We start from the raw sequence: 10,731 nt of genomic DNA, 5'->3' as shown, positions 1-10,731 counted from the left end.
ACTTTTATATATATATATATATATATTCGGGTCGAGTCGGGTTGACCCGACCCTGAAATGGGTAACCCCAGACCCAACCCAATTTAATATTTTTTAACATTTTTAACTCAACCCAACACAACCCTTGCAGTTTGGGTTGGGTAGTCCGGGTTGGTCGGGTTACCGGGTTTTTTGAACACCCCTAGTGAAAGCCAAAAATATGTGAACAAAGGAAAATGCCCTAAACCAGGTGGTCGAACAATTTTTGCGATGTGGGTCCACGTAATTAAGGAATGGTAATTAGATTAAAACCTCCATTATGAGATTGGTAGTAATTAAAAATTATGAGACCCACATCTCAGTCCCATTGTAGATTTTAATCAGGTGGATCTCTACAATCTTCCATTCCATTATTTTTTTAATACATTTATGGATAAATAAAGACACCCTCAATTCATTTCAACTATTTTATAGAATAATTTTTTTTTTTTACTCTAAGCTTGTCTCTTAGAGGAAGAAACTTTGTAGCAGAAAGAGGTTTGGTAAGAATATCTGCAATCTGAGCATAGGCTGAAAGATGTTGCACTCGAACTCGCTTCTAATGAACTAGATCCCTCACAAAATAAATGTCAATTTTAACATGTTTTGTATGAGTATGAATAATTGGATTGACACTTAAATGTACAACACATAGATTGGCACACGACCATATTATGGGAGATTGACATAACTGATATATAAATCAGTGAACAAAGAGTGTAACCAAATAGGTTCTGACGAAACAAGAGCTTGAAAGAGTACGTGAATACTCGCACCAGAAAATATCGTGTCCCAATTTTAATTTTACAGAACATTAATAATTCACAGGACATAAAATAAGATAAACTACAATCTATTAAGCATGCTTTTCAAACAATTGGAGAGGAAGAAGGGATCAAAAGATCACTTACCCTTGAAGACTTAGTTCTTCACAAATCCATTCCAATCATGAACAATTCGAATCCTTCCCTCAAACTCGCAACACAACAATGGAACTCCAAAAACCCGGATGCTACCATGAGTTTTTCCTCGTTATTCCTAAGGTAGAGAACCGTTGAGAGGTGTGGACTTCAACGATTAATTTTGGGTGAAGGGAGAATAATTTTTTTAGAGAGAAAATGTGCAGAGAACTTCACCAAGAGTAATAGAATCTCTAAGAAGAAGAAGAGATAAGTCCTCTTTTTAGAATGGTGAAAAAAAAAAGCTTCATGTTAATTGTGAGAGATTAAAGGGGGAGAGGGGAGTTATTTAACTCCCTCTCAATTATTTGAATTCAAAATTCAAATAATAACTAACCACTTAATTAAAATATATAATTATATTAAAACAATTTTAATATAATTAAAATATACTATACATTATATCTCATATAACATGTAACTTATTGTTTATTATATCACATATAATATTACCTATAGTTTATTAATCTCTCAAATAACCTATAGAATTAATATGAATTCATATTAATTTAACCTATAGTTATTATATGAATCACATTCAAATAATTAATATTTGATTCATATTCAAATATTTATTTCTCTAAAAAAAAATTATATTATAATGTATCATATACATTATATTGCTTATGAACAATTCAAATTAATCCAAAATTAATTTGATTCTCATTAATCCCAACTTAGCTAACGAGGGAACCTTATGAATTTATAGATTGAAGCTCCAATGGTACTTGATTAATTAATTAAATTCTTTATTTAAATTAATCAATTTTCATTAACTACCGATCGCTCCACTAAGGACCGACAGTTGCACTCTTTCGTATATATATATATATATATATATATATATTTCAGTGTCCATTGGATATAACCAATCAACGGCACGTTGACCCTTCATAAATTGCTCGTAAGTACAACTGAACCAAAATTATCGTTTTGTCCCTGTAGTTACATCTGCTCCTTAAGTACTACTGATCCCTCTAATGAATAATTAGTTATAGTTCAACTATAACCAAACCTCTCTCGGGCCAGGAGAGGGTGTGACGTCACACTGTCAAGCCCCAAAATCAGCCCTTAAGGGAGCAATTTATCTACTTTCCCTAATAGTAGGGGAGGGTGAAATCCTTCTTGTGTAGCTGCATTCCCAGCTCCACAATCAGACGAATCCCCAAATGTAGACTTATTGAGTCGGCGAAACTGGTCATTCTCGCCCATGTAGATCAAAGGACCGCTTTCACAGGTAGGAGTTCACAACTCACTCAAGATGTAAGTCGAATCGAGTAACGGTGTTATATAGAGGGACTATTCATTTCATGGTCCGATCTTATACAAACTCTTTGTACAGAGCATCCCGCTCACGTGTCTCCACATGAATAGTTAGGATAAGATCATTTGTAGCATATTACAACAATTGTAACAACTACAAAGTGTGTCATATTCGTAGTGTCACCAGGATAAGGTACCTAGTCTTATCCATCTACTATAGATCGTTTAGGTTATCACTTAAAAATGATTCATTTATATGTCTCCATATACATGTTTAAGTTACAGAAGATAACCTTGGATATTAGTTTATTGATTTTTGTGGGTTAATGCAACTAAATTTCAAATAAAATACCTCTTATTTTATTAGATAAATAAAATATTTATATAATACAATTACAAACTATAAGACCATGAGATTTGGAGCATCAACTACAATAGAGCTAACTTTTGTACTCAACATTTGTGCTAAATCTCGATATTACAAATTGTTTCTTTGAGGCCCATTGAATCAGATTTCCTCCAAAAAAGACACATACTCCTAAGTTGATTTTCTGTCATCTAAGTATGAAGCCCAGTCAACATCAGCAAAGCCATGAATATTAAGATCTTTTGATTTCTTAAACATCGGACCATGATTAAGAGTCCCTGCCCAACTATCTAAGAATTCATTTTACAACTTGCCAAAGAAATTGATTTGGAGAATGCACGAACTGACATATTTGTTTATACAATATACAATTTCTAATCTGGTTAGAATTGCATACTATAAAGCTTCCACTATGCTCCTATACAATCAAACATCATCAGATCTTTCACCTTGATATGCAGATAGAATAAATCCATTAACCATAGGAGTAAATATTGATCTAGCATCTTCCATATTTGCCTTATATAAAAGATTTGATACATACTTCTTTTGTGAAAGAAACATACCTCCATCAGCGGAGTATGAAACTTCAATCCCCAAGAAGTAGTTTAGTAGACCAAGATCTTTAAGGGAGAATTAATTATTTAAATCAACAATCTGCTTCTCATTCATCTGTGATGAGCTACCAGTGATGTTATTATCATCAACATATACTAGAATATAACAAACTATTTCATTTTTATGATAAACCAGAAGAGATGAATCAACATTTGAGTTAACAAACCGCAGTTAATGTAAAAATAAAGTCAATCTATCAAACCAAGCTCGTGGAGCTTGTTTCAGACCATATAATACTTTTTTCAATTTACAAACCATTATAAGAGCTAAAACGTCTATCATACCTGGTAGTTGAGCTATATATATTTCATCTTCTAGCAAACCATGAAGAAAGACATTATTAACATCCATATGTCTCGATTTCCAGCCATGATATAAAGCAAGTATAACAAAGATTCAAATGGTTATAGGTTTTACAACAGGGCTAAAAGTTTCAGTGTAATCAACATATGCAGTTTGATTATGACCTTGGACTACCAACCTTGCTTTGTATAAAACTATAGATCCTACATCCAATCACCTTTTCATAAGTTGGCTGTGGCTCTAACTCCCACATTTTATTTGCTAAAAGAGCATTGTACTCTTCTGTCATAGCTTTCACCCAATATGGACATTTTAGAGCTTCTTTAATATTAGGAGGCTCCATCTTAAGATATTCAACCGTCAATACTTCGGGTTTAAAAATACCATTATTTCTTCTTTTAACCATTGGATGATTATTGATAACATGAGATGCATTGAACAAAGGTGCAACATTAAATGAACTCTCATGATTAGTGGGATCAGAGTAATTTTGAGATGAAGATTGAAGTGAATTATGGACTGGTGCAACATTGCTAGGTTATGAAGTATTCAAAAGAGAAGTATCGAGTGGAGAAAAGGATGGATCTGATAAAGAAGAAGCTAAAGAACTGATGGACAATTGATTTGTACAGTGATTTATAGAGTGTACAACTTCTGTTGAGGATGGATGTGATTGGTCATTTTTTATAGGACATAAGGCTGAGGTATTAGGTTGAATGGAGGGATGGCTGGTAGACTTGTAAAATTGGTAGGTAGCTGAAAGATGGTGAGCTATTTGAAGATGGCTGTGCAAACTGGAAAAAGGACATTGAAAGAAAATTTTTCTCAACGAAGAGGACATGTCTGCACACATATAAATGACCAGACTAAGAGAGGCATTTGTATCCATTATGAATGGAACTATACCCTAGAAAAATACAAGGGGTTGATCTTGTGCCAAGTTTCTGTTTTTTATAGGCTCTCAATGAAGGATAACATAGACAACCAAATGTTTTTAAAAATGAATAGTTTGGTTTGATCCCAAAAATATTTTTCCAAGGGAGATATCTTTTGATATGGAAGAAAGTCTATTTATCAAATAAACCGCAGTAGAAAAAGCATCATCCTAAAATTTAAGATGTAAAGAAGAATGAGATAATAGAGTTAAGTTCATTTCAACTATGTGTCTATGTTTTCTCTTGACAATGTTATTTTGTTGGGAAGTATGTGGACAAAACATCCTATGTTCAATACCATTAGATTTCAAATAGGGAGTAAATGAATGAAATTCATCCCCTCCATCGATTTGAAAACGTAGTATGGGATGTCCTAAAAGTTTTTCTACCGTTTGTTTAAAAGATAGAAAAGCAATAAATGCTTCATTTTTAGTTGTAAGGAAATAAATCTAGGTATATCTTAAAAAGACATCAACAAAACTTATCTAATATTAAAACCATTTCTAGAGACTTGATAACATGGTCCCCAAAAATCAATTACAATAATTTGTAAGGGAGCTGAATATATGGTTTAGGATTTTGAAACAGGAAGATTATGGCTTTTGACAAGAGCACAAGCATGACAAACAAAAAACTTCCTTTTACTTGAATATGAAATATTACAAGTAAAAACTTGTTGAACAGTATTGAAATTTGGATGACCTAACCTATTCTACCATATATCAACTATAGAAAACATAGACAACGGGCTTGTATTACCTTGAGTATATGATGTATGAAAGACTTGTGAATGACCCTTTAAGGATGAGCTTGGTTTGGATGAAGATTCCTAGGACTTTGCTTTTTCCAATGCAAAACAATAGAGTTCATTAACAAGATTGTCTCGGAGTAGAATTTGTTCATGAAGATCCTTCATAAAGAAAAAATTGGAATAAAATTCAAAGAAAATAGAATTATTTTTTGGCAAATTGGCTTACATTTATAAGATTTTTGGTGATTTTAGGTACATAGAGCGGACTTTTAAGCTGAAAGATAGTTTTTTGATAAGTAGAAGATTGAAGAAATGAAGAACTTATATGAGAGACATTCAAACCTGCACCCAAGATATTCAGATCCATAGGTCAAATTGGATACATCATTTGTGACATGGTTCGTGGTCTCTGAATCTGAAACCACTGATTTTCTCTGTCGAAGTCATTTTGTATCAGTACTATCTTTATGGAAGATGAATTCATATCCTGACCTTGAGGATGAGAAGAAAATCCTTGCCCATGTTGATTGAAATTTGGTCTTGAAAACCATTTCTCAAGTTGATCAAGATATCATTTCAAAATTGTATGCCCAAATTTACCACAAACTTGGCATTGAGGCTTCCCATTATTATTCCAAAACTTCTTGCTTTGCTTGTTCCCTTGATTCTTACCTCTTTTATTTGTATCATTATTGTTCGACGAAGAAGAAGAATAAGAAGGTTGCTTCGATTGACTCTGAGTGGTTAGATTCACAGAGGGTATGAAGCCATAAAGATTTACAAAACTGTCTTTTGATTTGATTTTCTTGGGCAAGAAGTTGAGAATAAACTCTTACATGAGTATTCATATTTTTCAGTGATTACCAATAATGTTGAGTTATATTCTGGTCCCAATCTGACCAAAATATACATTATACGATCTTTGTGAGATACTTTCCTTCCAGTAGATTTCAAGGAATCAACCAAATTCTTAATTTTCTGAAAATGTTCTTCTAGTTTCATATTGCCCTTTTTCATCGCTTCCAGTTTTCCTTTCATATCAAGAACTCGAGCCATATTACGATAGGAGATTCTTGCATTAAGTACAGTCCACACCTCTTTTGATGAATTGCAGTTAAGCATTGCGGCAAGAAGATCCTTGACATTGCTCCAAGAAGCCAGAAAACGATTAAGCTATCTTGCTTAACCCAATAGTCACATTCCGGATTTACAATTCTTGTTGAAGAAGATTCTGATTAACTGATGATGAATTTTAATGGCATTATACTCTCTTGATCAATGAATTTCTCGATACCATATCCTTGCAAAGTAGTAGTGATTTGTAGTGTCCACGAAAGGAAATTTCCTTCATCTAACTTCACAATATTGATTTTGTTTTCAGGGTTGATTACCTTGAGAGGAATTGAAGAGGAAATCATTGTTGATGATTGAACCCTAGATGGAGAATCCATGTTTGGCAAAGAAAAAAAAATTCCAAAATTTATGTCACTAGACCTTTGAGCTCTGATACCACAATATTATTCAAAATGTAACAAAGAATGATCACAAATGATGTTGAATTTTATTGATGAAAGTGATCAAGTACAATGCCTTTATTATAGAAGATACATTGTGTAAAAATAAATAAACAGAATGCACAACTGATTAACAAACAATTTAACTAAGAGATTAATCAATTGATAACAAATTTAAATATACAAAAACCAGCTTAATAAGCTCTCTTAATAATATGAACTAGGTAGGTTGTTACAATTATTCTCTTAAATTTTTAATTTGATCAATTAACTCTTGTATTTTAAAATTTCCAAATTAAATAATAATAATAAAATATTTAAAATTTTAAATTATAAAGTAGGAGCCAAGTTTTGATGCAGAATAAAAGATTAAGATCGATACTATAAATTGGCGAGTTCAACATCAATATTGATTATAATTGAAATTTCAATTTTACCAATATATTACTAATAGAGGAGGGCTATAACTTGATCAAATTAAGAGTTTAAGAGTGTAACGGTAATAAATCCAAGTAGGAGTGATTTGTATGGTTTATAGAATTTTTTTTTTCTTTTGTAAAAAATATAAAATTCATTTATTATAGAAAATAAAAAAGAAAGGTAGAGTGATTTGGAAGGGTAAAGTTCATTGAATGTGTAAGATTTGAGTGTCACGTGAGTGGCAGGCCTTTTATTTTAAACAATGTTTGGTTGCGTACCGGCCGTGGGTTTGCCCTTTATCATTCTTTCACATGCAGATACAAACAATGAAAATGCAGCGGATGATGGTAGGATGGAAGAAGAAGCCAAATCCAATACATTTCCCCAACTCATTTCCTTCATTTATAAATATACATATATATATATATATATATATACATACATACATATATATATATATATTAATCTATATCATTCTTCCGACTAACTTAGATACATCTCGATCAATCTTATATTGATTTACTATATTTGGATATTAAAAAAACTAGCGTGATATTAAACCCTAAGTAGTAGGTAGGTGGCCACCGTAAATTAAACTCATTTCTGCTATTTTTTTAGGATACCCTATTACTTTATTTTTTTACCACGAGAATAACTTATGATGGTTAATTTATCAATATACTTTCCTAAAATACTACTTTGCTTCCTTTATTTTAGCCTGTGTACTTTTAAATGTTGTTTTTGGTCTTTATACATTTAACTTTAATTTATTTTAGTTTTTATACTTTCAAAATCGTTCACTTTGGTTATTGTACTTTCAACTTTAATTCATGTTGGTCCTTAAAATTTTAAAAGGTGGCCCTTTTATTACTATAAAAGTACAAAGATCATAAAGAACATTTTGAAAGTATAGAGACTAAAATGAATCAAAATTAAAAGTATACGAATTAAGATAAACATTTTGTATGTATTAATTATTTTAAACCTTTATTTTATTTTATTGTCCTTTCTTTCTAGTTGAAGTTTAAACATTTTGGTTGGTATTATTTTTATCGGGCTCCTTGTATATATAGTAAAATGAGGCTAAAATATTGTAGAAGATGGTTAAAACTTAAAACTAGTTGCATTGATTAGCTTTGAGAATGCGTTGGTTTCATCTTAGGTTTAGATTTGAATTTGGTTAGATTGAAAGTTCTGATTTAATTTTTATAGGATGATAACGATGTATCCTAGATTATTTTGATATATATATATTAAAAAATAATAAACAATAAAGTCAAAAAAATCTCAAATACTCCAATTTTAACTACTATTAAATGTAATTGTTTTAAATGTCAAAACTATTGGAAATATTTTCAAATATAAAAAAATGTCGTTGTCTATTACACATCTATCAATGTCTATCATTGTCTATCACTAATACTAATAAATATCTATATGTATCTATCACTGATAAACAGTGACATTTTGTTATATTTATAAATAAATTGATTCATTTTTCTATATTGGAAAACAATCCAACTATCAAACTGACTTTTTTTCTCTAAAATAAAATTACTATCAAATTGAGTTTACATTTTTAATATTTACACTTTATATTAGATGTCATTCTCATTCCTAGGTTTTTTCTCTTGTTTTCTTTCTTTATTTTTATATGATGATTATTTTTATTCTTTACTTTCTTTATAATAGTATTCGAGTCAAAATAATGAAATTTCGATTTGAAAACAGTAAATTGAATTTTGAATATGTACTATTCAGATTGTTTTTGTTATTTTGTAATATTCAGTTTTATATATCAGTAAACTCTCCGTCTAACTAAGTGCATATTTGAGAGTTATATTAGTACTACCCTCTATGTAGTCTATGTATAGGGGAGCATACTTGACAGGAGATAGACACAGATGATAGAAAGGTCCTCCACTTCGATTCCTATCCCGTTAGTATCTAATGTAATAGGTAGAATTACAGGGATAACTAGTACTTGACAGACACGATGTAGTTGAAGTGGTCATGCTAAATGTCGAATATGACCATTAATACAATTCATTAGTTAATCATACCAAGTTGATTATGTAGTTGATATCGATAAGCTTTAGCACCTAATCACATTTTAATACTTCCACCAAGCATATGTTGGATATATCGTAGTAGTGGTAGATCTTCAAGTCCCATAGTAATTTCAAGAGAAGTATATCCTTATTTACTAACTTGAATACTTCCATCACCGTCGATAATTCCAACTAGCCACTTATAGAAGGATTTAGGATACTTACTATAGTTGCCTTAACTTTCTCATTAGCCCTTAGAGACTCAAAACTCCTAGATCGAACTTGTTCGCTTACCTGATTGCTTTCTAAACAAAAAATTTTACCTATCAGTGGGAGAGGGGAAAGGCTTGGAGAAGAGAATACCACTACAAGAGAGAGTCTTTCGAGTGTAAAAAGTAATCTGCTGAATCCGAATTTAATAAGCGAAAGGATATTTTGATTTTCTGATATTCCGATTTTCTCTTACCCTCCGATGAATGAACTCAAGCTTAAGTGTTATCGGTCTATGAATTGATACAGATTCATTAAATAACATATATAGAATGAGGGACTGATACCGAAGGAACTCGAACAAGAACAAACAATTGAAAAGAAATAACAACTATTTAATTAACTATGGAGTACAAATAGATTGAATGAAACATTTCATTTATTTTATTCTATTCATCTTTAGTTATAGTCGATTTGAGGTATGGTCACTTCATTGGCCCAAATTCGAAGTTTTTTTGTGAAAGTTTCAACCTTGTTAACTATGACAATAGTCGCGACTATAAACAAACTCGCGACTATGACAGGGTGGTACGCTTCGCTCTCTCGGGACCCTTTCTCTAATCAAAATACTAAAAGCCCCTACTAAAAGGCGAGCATTAGAATGAGAAAGGATTGTAGAATCGTGAGGTTGAACGACACATTCGAAAACTAAAGCGCACACTCGAAAGTGCTTCAAAAGGTGTCAGCAGGTGTGCGAAGCCGGAGCCTGCCATGTTCGCGCGTTGGGCCGAGTGTTCGCCCACTTCAAATTCTTCGCCTTTAGATAACAAAAAAAAAAAAAGGTGTTTGCCGCTTAGGTCGTCAAACTACGACGAGAGTTTCGCCTTTTGGCCACACCAATCGCGTCAATTTCTAAACTTTTTCTGGAAATGCTATATATTCAAGATAAAAGATCTTGAACTTCCAATAGGAGAGAAGAAGAATAAAAAGTAACCTGCAAAAGGAAACATAAAGAGTTGTTGGAATAGATTATCTTCTTTTTTTGAGCTACCATATTAGAAAAATCTTCATGTTAGACATTGTCTAGATGTGATATGCATTGAAGAAAATGTTTGCATGAGTATATTGGGTACTCTTCTTGATATTCCCTAAAAAAGTAAGAATGGATTGAATGTTAGACATGATTTAGTCTATTTGAAAATTCGACCAGAGCTTGCAACTATTAGTGAGGATAACATAATCTTCATTCTTTCTGCTTGTTACACTCTTACAAGAGAAGAAAAACGTTGTATTTAAAAGATAATGTCATAAATGAAGGTTCC

At 31.7% G+C, this 10,731-nt stretch overlaps 1 long non-coding RNA gene across 3 annotated transcripts; it reads right to left on the bottom strand.

The window, feature by feature from the left end:
* Positions 1-2,651: 2,651 nt before the first annotated feature.
* LOC120076469 lies at positions 2,652-5,848 on the bottom strand. 3 transcript variants are annotated; one of them, XR_005481553.1, is made up of 4 exons: positions 5,557-5,848; positions 3,510-5,373; positions 3,174-3,279; positions 2,652-3,056 (listed from the first exon to the last, which is right to left on the bottom strand). It is a non-coding gene; the product is annotated as an uncharacterized LOC120076469 (long non-coding RNA). The 3 variants fall into 3 exon arrangements; XR_005481551.1 differs by having other exon boundaries at positions 3,174-5,373; XR_005481552.1 differs by having other exon boundaries at positions 2,652-3,279.
* Between the last annotated feature and the right edge of the window lie 4,883 nt (positions 5,849-10,731).

Source organism: Benincasa hispida, chromosome 4, assembly GCF_009727055.1.
Source record: "Benincasa hispida cultivar B227 chromosome 4, ASM972705v1, whole genome shotgun sequence".
Taxonomy (NCBI): Eukaryota; Viridiplantae; Streptophyta; class Magnoliopsida; order Cucurbitales; family Cucurbitaceae; genus Benincasa; species Benincasa hispida.
The sequence above is the reverse complement of the archived record's forward strand: the minus strand, read 5'-3'. Positions and strand labels throughout refer to the sequence as shown.